General features: G+C 39.7%; 1 protein-coding gene across 14 annotated transcripts in view; it reads right to left on the bottom strand.

Annotated features, from left to right (window-relative positions):
- EPN1 (epsin 1) overlaps positions 1-11,412 on the bottom strand; it is a 66,472-nt gene extending 55,060 nt beyond the window's left edge. For 2 of the 14 annotated variants that reach the window (XM_039334962.1, XM_039334961.1), the window contains exon 1: positions 10,018-10,786. The gene's annotated coding sequence lies outside the window, so the exon portion shown is untranslated. Of the gene's footprint in view, positions 1-5,627; positions 5,737-9,779; positions 9,958-10,017; positions 10,795-11,205 lie in introns of those variants that run through there. The other 12 variants (XM_039334957.1, XM_039334958.1, XM_039334950.1 and 9 more) reach the window with 11 other exon arrangements.
- Positions 11,413-13,642: the final 2,230 nt, after the last annotated feature.

Genomic DNA, 13,642 nt, shown 5'->3' with positions numbered 1-13,642 from the left:
TTATAAGTGACAGCTTCCAGACAAAAGGTTTAAGCTGAACAACAGAATTTTTTTCTTATTCTGGATCAGAACAAAGGTCTGTCTGCCTTGCATTTTAGCAATGGCAACTGGCGAAGAAGGTATTCTGAGACATGGGCAGAAAGGAATGCAGCTCTCACTGCCAAATACCTTCTACTGTAGGGATGTCTAACCTCGGCAACTTTAAGATAGACTTCAATTCCCAGAATTCCCCAGCCAGTCATACTGCATTTGCTACTTTCTTAAGGAAAACTGGCTAGTCCCACATCTCCCAGGCAATGTAAGATTTGGAAGCATTGGGGGGGAAAGAGGGGAGGGGAAAACCGTACAGTCCAGCTATCTATTTCTTCCTCCATTTGCCTTTTAACCAACATTGCTTGTTTTCCAGTCAGGTTTCTATGGTCAAAACACTAGCAGACATCTTAGTTAAGGTTACAATTTTGGCAGTGTTTACTTGCATCAGGCCTGCAGGATCAAGATCCAAAACTTCATTCATGATTTATTTTACAGTTGCTTTTCCTCAAAAAAGCTCACAGAGGCACAGAATCTACCTTACTTATATCTTTGTAATGACCTCGTGAAGTAGGCCTCAAAACACATTACAAAAGGCCTGTGATTGTTGTACAGGTGGTCATGACCACAATTGAGCCCAAAATTTATGTTACTATTTGTTAAGTGAATTTTCCTCCATTTAATGACCTTTCTTGGCGCAGTTGTTAAGTAAATCACTGCAGTCGTTAAGTTAGTGACACAGCTGTTAAGTGAATCTGCCTTCCCCACTGACTTTGCTCGTCAGAGGTTTGCAAAAAGTGATCCCAAGACCCAGGGACATTGCAGCTGTCATAAATATGAATCAGTTGCCAAGCGTCTGAATTCTGATCACATGACTACAGGGATGTTGCATTGGTCATAAGTGTGAAAAACGGTCAGAAGTCACTTTTTCCAGTGCCGCTGTAACTGTGAACGGTCACTAAATGGACTGTTGTAAGTCGAGGATTACCTGTATTGAAGTCTGAACAAGGAACTGAACTGGAATCTCCATAACTCTATGAAGCCCCAGGGAAAAAAACTTGGGGGAAAAAAATAGAGGGACTACGACAAAAATCGGAAAGCAAGTTTTAAGCCTTCATACCAGAATAAAATGCTTCAACCACAATGAAAGAACGCTTACCCAAACACAGAGAACTTCCTATATTATTTACTAATTTCATCTCTTATCCTCTGCTTTCCTGGTGCAACAGAAGACACAAACACTGTCTTCCCCTTGCAGCCAAGTAACCTTAGCGATTTCAATGGATCTGAATATGTCAGAATTGCTTCTAGGACAATTCAAGCCAGAAACAAAAATTCCCAAGGGTAGATGGGTGGGTGGAAAATCTGGGAGGTAAGAGCAACGGAAAGCGGAAATTGTGCAGATGGCAACATCTGACCCCAAATTCTCCTCCACTTCCTGGAAGCCCCTGCCCTACTTAAGGCTTTACATTCCTAAAATCTCAAAAGGAAGGAAGCCCACATTTCTAAGGAATGAGTCACAGTGGCTCGTTCTTCCTCTTTCTGCCCCTTCCCGTTTTGTCCAATTCAGTTTCCAGCTCTAACTTTTCAGGTTACCAACTGATAACCTGAAGATGATTCAAGAGAAGCAAAAGTGACCACAGACCCCCCCCCCAATGCTGCACAAGGACACTGAGGTCAAATGAATGGGAGCGCTGATTTCAGGCACACTTTTCTAAATTTCTGTGTTTGAAAATTTCCAATTCAGTAAGATTAAGACAGTATAAATAGATGGCAAGGCCATTTTAAGAATATTATTCTTTGTCCCGCTTGGGAATACATAACTACTGTACTATTGTACATTATTATATAATATTTTAAGAAGCAAAACCTAAAACAAACTCAAGGTCCATCAGTTTTGGAAAAGAGCAAATTGAACAGCTTCCCCACCAGTCTAGAGATCTCTAGGCTTCTCCCCAAATTCCCAGTTAGCATTTTTTTTTCAGAAATTGCAGTCTCAGGATTGATAAGTTGGAACAGCTGATAACAGGAAGATCTACTCAGCATTAACTTTGGCCAAAGACTGATAGTTCAATTTCCTTCAGTTCTCAACATTGCAAGGAAACTTAAGAGAGGCAATGTGGAATAGCAAGTGTAATAGAACTATTTTTCTTATTTTTATTACATTTGTGAGCCTTCTCCAACCTCTATGTGGGGGGTGATAGTTTCTATCATATCTCTCTATTCTACATACAGGCTGGATTAAGGGAACTGTACTGCAAATATTCTGGAGAGCACTCAGTTTTACAAAATACAGAATAATAGAACTGGAAAGGACTTTGGAGGTCTTCTCTATTTGTTCTTGCATCCTACAAGACTAAATGCATGTATGAAGCAAAGTCTCTTAACATATTATAATTCACCCCTTTTAATTTTCTATTTAAAAAAGTGATCAATATGGCATTAAAAAAAATTCATATTGGTAGAACCAAAGTGTTTCTGTGGCAAAAGGATTTGCCGGTGACATCACGTTTGAGACCCTTTGCTGCTGCGGGGTGAGGTGAGCTCCCGTCATCCACTCAGCCCCTGCTGACCCAGCAGTCTGCAAGTAGATTAACGGGTACTACTTTGGTGGCCAACGTCATGGGAATACATGAAGATAAATAACTTTTCTTGATGAAATAAGGGAAATTAGTAATGATTTGGAGGTGAAACATCACATTTCAGCAAGAATGGTACCACTAATAATTAAATAAGCTTTTTTCGGGCCATTGCAGAAATTTTAATCCAATTGTTTTAAGCTAAAAAAAAAATCACCATCAACTGATGCAGCAATTATTCCAACCATGATATATACTTGTTGGTGCTACCACTAATTTATTTTGCTTTATGTCTGACACCATGATAGCAGTGTTCCAATATCTCAGGGGCTGCCACAAAGAAGAGGGAGTCAAGCTATTCTCCAAAGCACCTGAAGGCAGGACAAGAAGCAACGGATGGAAACTAATCAAGGAGAGAAGCAACCTAGAAGTAAGGAGAAACTTTCTGACAGTTAGAATTAACCAGTGGAACAACCTGCCTCCAGAAGCGATGAATGCTCCAACACTGGAAGTTTTTAAGAAGAGACTGGACAGCCATTTGTCCAAAATAGTATAGGGTTTCCTGCCTGAGCAGGGGGTTGGACTAGATGACCTCCAAGGTCTCTTCCATCATCATCATCATCATCACCATCACCATCATCATTACCATGGATAGTCTTTGATCAATCACGATAGACAATGCAGGTATAATCAGATCAAGGGTCTAACTCGCTATAAGGTAGCCACAAAATGAAAATACATGCAAACACAGGCATCTGAAACAGAATATGAGCCTTGTGCAGCTTCCTAAGCAAACATTTAAGGGGAAAAAAGTCAAATTTGTAGACTTAACAGCTGTTTCTGTGAGTTGGAATTTAAAAGAACCCGTCAGTCAGCCCACTTCCCCTTCAAACACCACAATTGCCATCTGCAGTTTTGCTTTTCCTTCTCTAGAGTAGTATCTTGCTTGCCTTGCCAAACGACAGAGACTGTAACTTATACTGCAAGATTTTTTGATGATTCAGCAGCTTTGGGGAAACTTTAAAACTGCCTCAGCAGCTGATCTTAGCTGAAAACTGGGATATATCTAGAATCAATGTTAGGAATATAAGACTTTGAAGACTTGTATTACCATCTTCTCAGAATATTCTTCTGATGAATGAGCCCCATGCATTTTAGCTGTGTTACAGCAGATAGCCAGTCTCTTCTGCCAAAGCTTAACGAAATCGCCAGAAATTAAGAATATACATAGCATATTTGCAGATAAAATGCAAGTTGAAACTGCTTTATGCTGAATGAAATAGTCCTAGGCAGAGTTAGGATAAAAAGTAATATAGCATGAAAACTAGCACTGTTTCTTTTACTTATAAATCAAAATTTTCTTTTGGGGAAAATTTGCTTTTCTTGCCTAATGAACTATATCCTGCTGGAGGTATACCACTCCATAACAGAGGTAATTGGCACTGGACACAGAATCTAAGACTCTCATCATCTTAGCTTTCATTTATCTAAACTCTGATCCTTATCATACAACAATGTGCAATGCACAATATCTCTGAAGTTGGGCGTGTTTATCTGGATCTCCAGCACCCTATTTTTCTGAGCCTATCCTAACAAAAGCAGGTATGAAGAGAATTATATAAATCCAGTATAAACATCAAATGACATAATTTGTCCATGAAACTTAGACGTAATGCCAAGTGCAACTACAAACTTGATGAGAAGTTTTCAGTTAATCAGTTTATTTATCCATTTATATCCAGCTGATGAAAGTTTGGATACAAACATGCATGTTTTCTAAACATTTTTCAGAAGAAAAAAATATGCAAACAATTTGTGCATAATTATTTGTGCAATAAACACTTTCACTATAGTATTTAATATGCATTAGATGAGAGTTTTCAGGAAAATTTTCCTATGCAAATGAAAAGAATAGAGCTGGAAGGGACCTTGGAGGTCTTCTAGTCCAGCCTCCTGCTCAAGCGAACCTATACCATCTCAGACAAGTGACTGTCTAGCCTCTTCTTAAAAATCTCCAGTGATGTAGCGCCCACGATTTCTGGAGGCAAGCTGTTCCACTGGTTAAATTGTTCTCACTGCCAGAAAGTTTCTCCTTAATTCCAGGTTGCTTCTCTCTTTGATCAGTTTCCAACCATTGTTTCTTGTCCTGCCCTCTGGTGCTTTGGTGAATATCACGACTCCCTCTTCTTTGTGGCAGCCCCTCAGATACTGGAATACTGCTATCATGTCTCCCCTATTTTTTCTCTTCTTTAGACTAGCCAAACCCAAGGCCTGTAGCCATTCTTCGTATGTTTTAGTCTCCAGGCCTTTGATCATCTTAGTTGCTCTTCTCTGAATTTTTTCCAAACCCTCAACATCTTTTTTGTGATATGGTGACCAAAATTGGCTGCAGTATTCCAGGTGCGGTCTTACTAGGGTTTTATAAAGCGGTACTAATACTTCGCGTAATCTTGATTCTATGTCTTTGTTTATACAATCCAGGATTGTATTAGCTTTTTTGGCTGCTGCTGCACACTGCTGGCTCATAGACAAGTGATTGTCCACCAGGACTCCAAGGTCCCTCTCATAGTTACTGTTTTTAAGCCAGCTCTTGCCTAATCTGTACTTGTTACCTTTGATTTTTCCTGCCTAAATGTAAAACTTTGCTTTTCTCCATACTGAAACTTATTTTGTTGGATAGGGCCCATTGTTCAAGTTTGTCAAGATCTTTTTGGATCCCGAGTTTATGCAATATTATTTGTGCAATAAACACTTTCACTACAGTATTTAATATGCGTAAGATGTGAGCTTTCAGGAAAATTTTCCTATGCAAATGAGTATGAGTATAATAAGGATCTGTATCTCAACATTCTTAATTATGTTTTTTATTACTATAAATAAGTTACTATATCTTATGCGAGGGAAAGGGAGCCATGAAATCCCCACTTCTCATTTTTTTAAAACAGTCACCTAAGTAGATAGAACTCTGAATTCCCCAAACCTGCCTGAAGAGAAACATTTTCATAGAAAAAAAATTACCCTGAAAAATGTTTTGGCCTGTATTTCTGGACACAAATCCTGCAACAAACAAAGGGAAAATATTCTTTTGATGCCTTGATGATAAACAGTTGATGATGGAACCAATTACCTAGAAAGTAACAAAATCATGTAAGGGTTGTTATTTTTTTTACAATAGTTTAAAGACTGGAACATCTTCCCTGTGCAAAAAAAAGAGGGTAAAGCAAACCACTCTATTAATCCAGAAAACAAAAGCAACCAGAAGAGGAAGAATGTTCTTTAAAATGCTTAAGATGCATTTTTAAAAATGCAAAACTTTGCCTATAGCAGTGATGGAGAACCTATGGCACGCATGCCAGAGGCGGCACTCAGAGCCCTCTCTGTGGGCACGAGCGCTGTTGTCCCAGCAGAGTTTGCCAGAGTAGCAAGCACGTGGCGTTTGGAAACAACAGGACAGGAAGTGAGTGAGCAAGCACCATTGGCCCCCCGGGAATGCCCCGGAGAGGGCGAGGGACTGGCCTCCACCGCCCTGGCCCCAGCCACACTCACCCAGTCTGCCGTGACCACTGCAACCACGCCCACCCAGTGGGCCACGCCCCCGCCCCTCCATCAGCCAATGCTGATGCAGCCCTGGCACTTTGCGATAAATAAGTGGGTTTTGGGTTGCAGTTTGGGCACTCGGTCTCTAAAAGGTTCGCCATCACTGGCCTATAGTATGGCGAAGGAAATCTTTACCCACTCCCATACTTGGAGACAATGTAAATGCAGTTAACGGGAGTCAGATCCAGAACAGAATGATTTGTACTAACATGAAATTTGTTCTCTTGCTTGCTTAATTTCAAAAGGAACTTAGAAAAAGACCCAAATGCAACAGATATAACTCATATAACAGCTACCTGAAACAGCCATGTTCATAGGTAAACTGTTGGGAAAGACAATGTGAACTGGGAGCACTAGGAGCTGCAGTCTACCATATTTTGAAGATACCAGAGTAGGAAAATTTAAAATAAGGCATACTCCTATTTGTTGCTTTGCTTTTCATATTTCATACATAGCGCCTCACTTTTCTGCATTGATGGAATAATTGCTACATCCTGGAAACTGATGACAATTCAAAAATGCAGAAAAAGTGTACCCTTTTTCTAGAAATCTCAAGGAACTCCAAAATAAGGAAATGAAAATTGATTACTAGAAAGAACAATTACTGTTAATAACATATTTAATCCTTTGTTTTGAGGGGAGGGGGGGAAGAGAGGAAGAATGAGTAAATATTCACTAAGTTACAAAATCCAGACAGTTCAACCATTTGAATTCTAAAGTATCCACAAGTTTTGATAATCTTCCAATCCCATTCTTTCCCAGCTGGGGATCCTTCAGATGCCAAAAAGATTCCATCTCTTACTTTCCTTAAGAGAGTTGGAAGATATTGTGTTAAGAAAAAATAGTATGAGTTTGTGCAATATGTTTGGTACAATACTATTCTGTGAAAATATTGTTAGTGTAGGCTTGATTTTTTGCCTTCCAAATTCATTATATTACTGTAAAAATGAAATATTGTTAAACTTTTTATTAAAACAATTAAAAAAAACCTTCAGCCTGCCCTACCCCCTCAACTCTTCTTTATCATCCATCAGCTAGTCATGATTATACAGAAAACTAGTTTTACGTGACTCAGTGAAGGTTCAGCACACATGAAACACAACTAAGTCCACAAAACCAAAGCAGACTGGCAATGCAAAGCCTGGATGCACAATTACACTTCCAAGTCAGTGTTGTAATAGTGATCCCCAGCTGCCATACTAGAAATGACTGAGGATTCTAAAAAGTTTCAAATTTGAAGATTTAATGAAAATAATCTCTGAGGTTCTTCTAGCAGTTTTTATACATTTTTCACTGCTCATTATCTAAATGTCACAGCTGTTGCCTCATTCCATTATGTCCCAAATTTGCTTGAAAGAAAGCTAAGCAATATACTCTAAGACAGGGCTTTTCAACCTTTTCACCCATTGTACCACTTTTAGGATATGGCAGTATCTGAGTACCATCAGTCGCCTAGCAAGGTGTCAAAAACTTGATGACCAAAAAAAAAAAAAAAAAAAAGGAAAAAAGTGATAAAGTACTGGTAGTCCTTGACTTACAACAGTTTGCTTAGTGACTGTTCAAAGTTACAATGGCACTGTAACAGCCGAGCAAGACACCTGCCTGCCCACCCGGTGGCGTTCTTCCTCCTGTCCGAGGTTTTCATTGTTGTGAGCATTTCTGTTGAGGATTGGCAGCGGGGGTGGGAGGGGGGATGTTTGGTTTTTACTCCCCCCGTCTGCTGGGTGGTTGCAGCAGGCTTTGGTCACTTCACATGACCCTGGGACACTGTGACCGTCATAAATATGAATCACTTGCCAAGCATCTGAATGAAAATCACAAGACCCAGGAGATGCTGCAACATTCCAGCTGATCGGCGCTTGTTCTGCGCTCAGAAGCGGCAGGATCAGTGCCGAGCTCCAGCTGGAGCCTGGCACTGATCCTGATGCTTCCACTGAGCCCTGACAGCCCCGAAGAAGCGCCAATCAGCTGGAAAGCAGCACTGATCCTAGCACTTCCGCTGAGCCCTGACAGCCCTGCAGCTCTAGCCATTTCTTGCTCAGGCTTGTGCGGTGCTGCCACCCATTCAGCTCATTCCCCTCCCCTGCTACCACTTTTCTAGGATAGTCGCGTACCACCTGCCAGGTGCCAATATACCACAGGTGGTACCCGTACCACTGGTTGAAAAGCCCTGGTCTAAGAGACCTACAGACTACGGGACCCTGAAGGTCACTGGCAAAACTGACTCTAGATAAGATAGCCCGTGAGAGAATGTATAAATAATATCTCAAAGAATCTAAACACAAGGCGAAAGCAAGCTCTCTGACTCTCTCTAACTTCCTCTCTTTTCTTGAAACTGAAATTGCAAAAAGGAATTTAGGAAGCAAAGGCATTTTAGGCTGGTTCTGAACAGGTAGTCCTCAAGTTACAACCACAATTGAGCCCAAAATTTCTATTGCTAAGTGAAACATTTAAGTGAGTTTTGCCCCATTTTATGACTTTTCTTGCCACAGTTGTTAAGTGAATCACTGCAGTTGTTAAGTTACTAACATGGTTAAGAGAATCTGGCTTCCCCATTGACTTTGCTTGTCAGGTCGCAAAAGGGGTTCACATGGCTCAAGACACTGCAATGGTCATAAATATGAGTCGGATGCCAAGTGTCTGAATTTTGATCATGTGACCATGGGGATGCTGCAACAGTGTGTGAAAAACAGTCATAAATCACTTTTTTCAGTGCCACTTTAACTTTAAATAGTCACTAAATGAACTGTTGTTAAGTCAAGGATTACTTGTACTTCTCTTTTTCCTCCTGCATTTCCAAATCAAGCCAGGCTAAAAATAAAGGAAGCAAAGGAGGAATAATGATCATATATACTGTAGCTGGAAGATATTTTGGACAGGTGAATAAAAGTGTGGAAACCTGAGAACCTCAGGTTCAAATTTTCACTTAGCCATAAAGGTTTTATATTAAACCTCATATATTCATCAAAATTACACGATTGTTATGAAAACAGCATGGGAGAGTGAGAGAACAGGTATTTCACCTTGTGGTTCTGAAAGAAAAATAGTAAATGCAATAATATTTACTTCTTTTTAATTTAAATTGAACCAATAATGCCATCTATGCTTATCATTCTTCAGCAGTGGACAGCCATGTAGTTCTGGAGAAGTGATATGAAAACAATACAGAAGCCTGGGGTTTTTGAAGAGCATTTGTTTTATCAATGATATACTATCTCTGAATACAAACTTTCAACTAAGAACTGCATTAATAATCTCTGACAGGCTGTTCTAATCTATATTCAAAGCTAACAAAAGGTAGCAGTTACTACCAAAACACATTGTAATAATGGATTTATAGCATGAAGCAGCATTTCTTTGCACCTCTTAATAGTCTATCAATCCATTTCATTTTATTTTCTGCTTCTATTACACACTCTAATATGCTCCATTCTCATCAATCATCTTTAAAACTTAACCTGCACTATCAATTTGCTGGAGTTTCATTGATATAAATCCTTTCATTTCAATCAAAAATAAAATTCTCTTGTTTCTTCCCAATTATTTGGCACAAATATAACTTGTTTCACATACCAAATATTGGCTTAAATTCATCCTTATCAGAGGGAGTTCCTTCTCCGGCCAGATACGCACCTGTCCTGTGAGTTAATTTCTGAGATCAGACTCAGCTCTTACAACTGAAGGGATAACTCTAGCCAACAGGAAACGGGAGTTGAGACATATTGTCCACACATTATATAAATACAATTCCTTTTTCTAGCCTCCACCCTCCTCTCCTGCTCATACTGACCTGCCAATGGCAGTTACTCACCTAGATAGTGTAAGAGAAATTTCGATCTTCCAGGCCACAGAAAGGTTGGGGCTCACACCAACAGATCTGTGAACAGCCAGACCAACACTGGAGTCCCCCTCCCCCCCCGGGTCCCCAGTAAGCGTTTCAGCCTCCCCACTTCCCCCAGCCAGGGGGCATAGCCAGTGCCCTTCTTTAAAAAACGGGGGAATATTGGCAGACGGGAGGGTAAGAAAGCTTCGTTTTCAAATAGCTTCTCGAAGAGACGAAATCGGGCACAGAAAATCTGAAACGTTAGGTTAAGTCGAGGGTGGATCTGAAGAACAGACCTAGGAAGAGAGCCGCTCCTTGGAGGGAAGGAGGAACAGAAAAGAATGGAAGTCCTTTGGGAGAGAAGCTTACATGGACTGGGTTCAAAGGTCACAAAGGCAAGGAGGTCAGAGAGGCCAAGGGGAGGCCAGTTCTCCAAGGAAAAGGCTTCGCAGAGTCAGAAGTCACGGGTCAGAATGGAGGCGGCGGGGAAGACGAGACAATTCAAGCTTTCTCCCTGTGGAAAACCTCGGCCTGACCCCGTCTGAAGACACCCCCGCCCTGGGCTCTCCCGTCTCCCAGGCAATGCAGAGAAATCTGGGCCAAGGGAGGGCCGCTCTACCGCACCACGACTCTATGGCCCTTCCGAAGGCTTTCGGCCCCTCTCAGCCCAGGGGCAGATGCGGCACTAGCGGCGCCACCGGCGCCGGGAGGACCGCCCCGCAAATCGGAAGCGGATGTCGGCTTGCTTCAACTTCCGCCTCCAGGTGGTGCCCAATTCCGCCCTCATCCTTCTCCGTGTTGAGAAGCCGGCACTTCCTGCATCATAGAGAGAATCGGGCCAAGCAAACGTGAAACGGGACCAAAAAAAAAAAAAAAAATGGAGGGAAGGCAAACGGACGAATCCGGTATTATAGATTTCTTTTCTTCATATATAGGCATTCTGGTTATTTTCAAGCCAAAAAACCCCCCAAAACTCAGAAATAGCAAAACGTTTACCTCAATACAATCGAAACAATAATCCAACACGAAAACATTTAATTTTAGCAGTTTCTTCCAGGGCAAACGTTGCCAAATGTTTAATAATCTAAATGGTATTGCGTGAATGCAACCCGTGCTTTCGCAAGAAGTCAGAAAACATAGTTGTAATTTGGGAGGATGGGAAGGGAGGGAGGGTACCTTCAGTAAGAGTCGCAATTGTTCGTGCAGTCATACCGCACTTCTTCCCAACCTCCGATTTATTAACATTGGTACCTGGCTTGCTCAAACGGCGACCCCCACCACAGGGGAACACCAATCAGAAATGTGGCCTGCGATTAACAGTAGCCAATCCCAAATCACCTAAATTTTAAAGGAACAGCACTAGCATTTTCTGCACATTAATATAAAGATACGTTTGGGACTGGAACCATGAGGGAGGAAAAGAATAACAATCTCTTGAGTTCCGTCTTTTGTCTGGACCTATAAATGCAATATTTTGAGAAAGGCAAGAGACTACTCCAAATCATAACTCTGAATCTCTTTATTTTTATCTTACAGATTCAGCAAATTTTCCATTAAATGCAAAGAAAACTCAGTTTGTTAACATTAAGGTAGCTTGTACCCAACCCATTGAAGTCACCCCATTTGGCATATTAAGTAGTAGCATACAATGCCCTCCCCTCCCAAAAATCCAGTAGTCTGACTGACTACAAAAATAGGTTTATTGGAGCTGGAGAACAGTGGATGAATAGAAAAGTTTTCCTTTTGTGTATGAAATTCTACAATCTAGACACATATAAAAGTATAGCTGCAGTGATTATAAAGGATCCTGTAAGCATATATACATAGAAAATAATATAATGGAATTCTCTGATTTAGATATTTTGTTAAAAGTTTAGGGCCCTATCTAAAAATACCAAAAGCAAATAAAAGGTCAAGCAAAATTGTCATTTCCTCCCATTCCAGCAAATACTGAAGGTACAATCTTAACAAGTAACAAAAATCCACAATAAATTAAACCATCCACTGAAAAGGGATAAATAGGTATTAAATCACTGATGTCAGGGAGATGAATGTCAACATCATACACTTAAGGTTTGTTAAAAGGTAAGGTGTATTGTGAAAAGCTGTTGAAATAAGGCTTTTGGATAGAAATTTCAAACCACATCTGCAAAAAAGATCCTTTTCAGTAACCCCTCAGATGTTTGTGGAATAGACTCTTAATTTGTCCCTAGGATTTTTTTAAAGTCACGATCTTTTAAAAAGCCAGTATAAATTTTATGCTTCTGGGGTATAGCAACTGCAGCTTTAATCCTAGCTACCTATCCCTTATACATAGTGATTAACATTAGTTCAGAAGACTAGATTTTTCTCTTAATTCTGAACTTCTTAAATGGCAGAATAAAAAATGTAATAAAATAAATTTAAGAAAAACATAGGAAAGAAAATGCATGTTAAGATTCCATTGCTTTAGAGATATTTACAGCTTTAATGTGCTGTTACTTTAGCAGTCGCAGACCTTAAAAGGTAAGCATTTCTCATTACTTTGTTATTCTGCAGCGAGAAATATATTTGCCAACCTATAATTCTTAGCTGATTAATTTCTTTAGCTTTCCCATTTGAAACTGTTATATTCTTCAAAAAAACATGTTTTCTCTTTAAAATTGGAATAAAAGTTATCTGTCCATACTAATCTACTCCTAGTTTAAGCAATTACTAACTATACCCTATTTGTGGATGTACGTGTAATACATAATGTTAGAAAATAACTTTATATGATCATAAAATCTATCCAATAACAGATCTAAGTAGCTTGCCTTATAGCAATACCAGATGGAGGAGTATAAAATCAAGAAGCTATGGAAGCTATTTTGCTGTAGCTTCTGGACTTCCATTTCTATGTTCACAGAAGTAAAGCCAAACTCAGTAAAGGCACTTTGAAATAATCATAGCATCCTGAAATTGAATTAAGATGAATTCAAAATAAGTTTCTTGATATTAATATGAGCAAACATTTCATCAGGCTGACTAAATTCAGAAGTTCATTGATTTAAAAAATTGCAAATACTGAGATAGGTCAGCTGGGTTTTGAATTAGTTATTAATATTAGTTACTAGTTACTTCATATGTAAGCTTTGGTATTTTGGAAGCAAAGTAATTGCAAATTTTTGCATCAGTCCCTGTTGGGAATTTTCAAGGGTCATGCTGCAGTTGTACACATTCCAATACATTACTAAGGTCCACTGAGCATTATAAGCTTTAATTTACTATCCTACTTAAATTTTGTGAACAAGCTCTAAGCTCAATTTTTTTAGCTGAGGCAACAGTTTTAAAAAGAGTCTTACATAAACGATTGTAGCATGTTGTTAAATAAATCAGAATTCAGTAATAACCCCAAATTCTCCAGCAAATATAGCTTAATCTTGCAACCTGAACAGATCATGTAAGACATCATGCTAATTTCATCATTTCTATTGTTAGTCATTGGTATGGACCACTGTTATATTGGGCAGTGAAGTATTGCCATAGAAATGTTGGCTTATTCAGCAATTCCTCAGGATAAAGTTCTCAGCATGAATTGACCAGTCTTAAGTATGCACCTGTACCTCTAAGGGGAAGAAATAGTTTTGTGGAA

Source organism: Crotalus tigris, unplaced genomic scaffold, assembly GCF_016545835.1.
Source record: "Crotalus tigris isolate CLP2741 ecotype Arizona unplaced genomic scaffold, ASM1654583v1 scf7180000017639.5415321, whole genome shotgun sequence".
NCBI classification, from domain to species: domain Eukaryota; kingdom Metazoa; phylum Chordata; class Lepidosauria; order Squamata; family Viperidae; genus Crotalus; species Crotalus tigris.
Note: the sequence above shows the minus strand (reverse complement) of the source record. Positions and strands in the feature narration are given on the sequence as shown.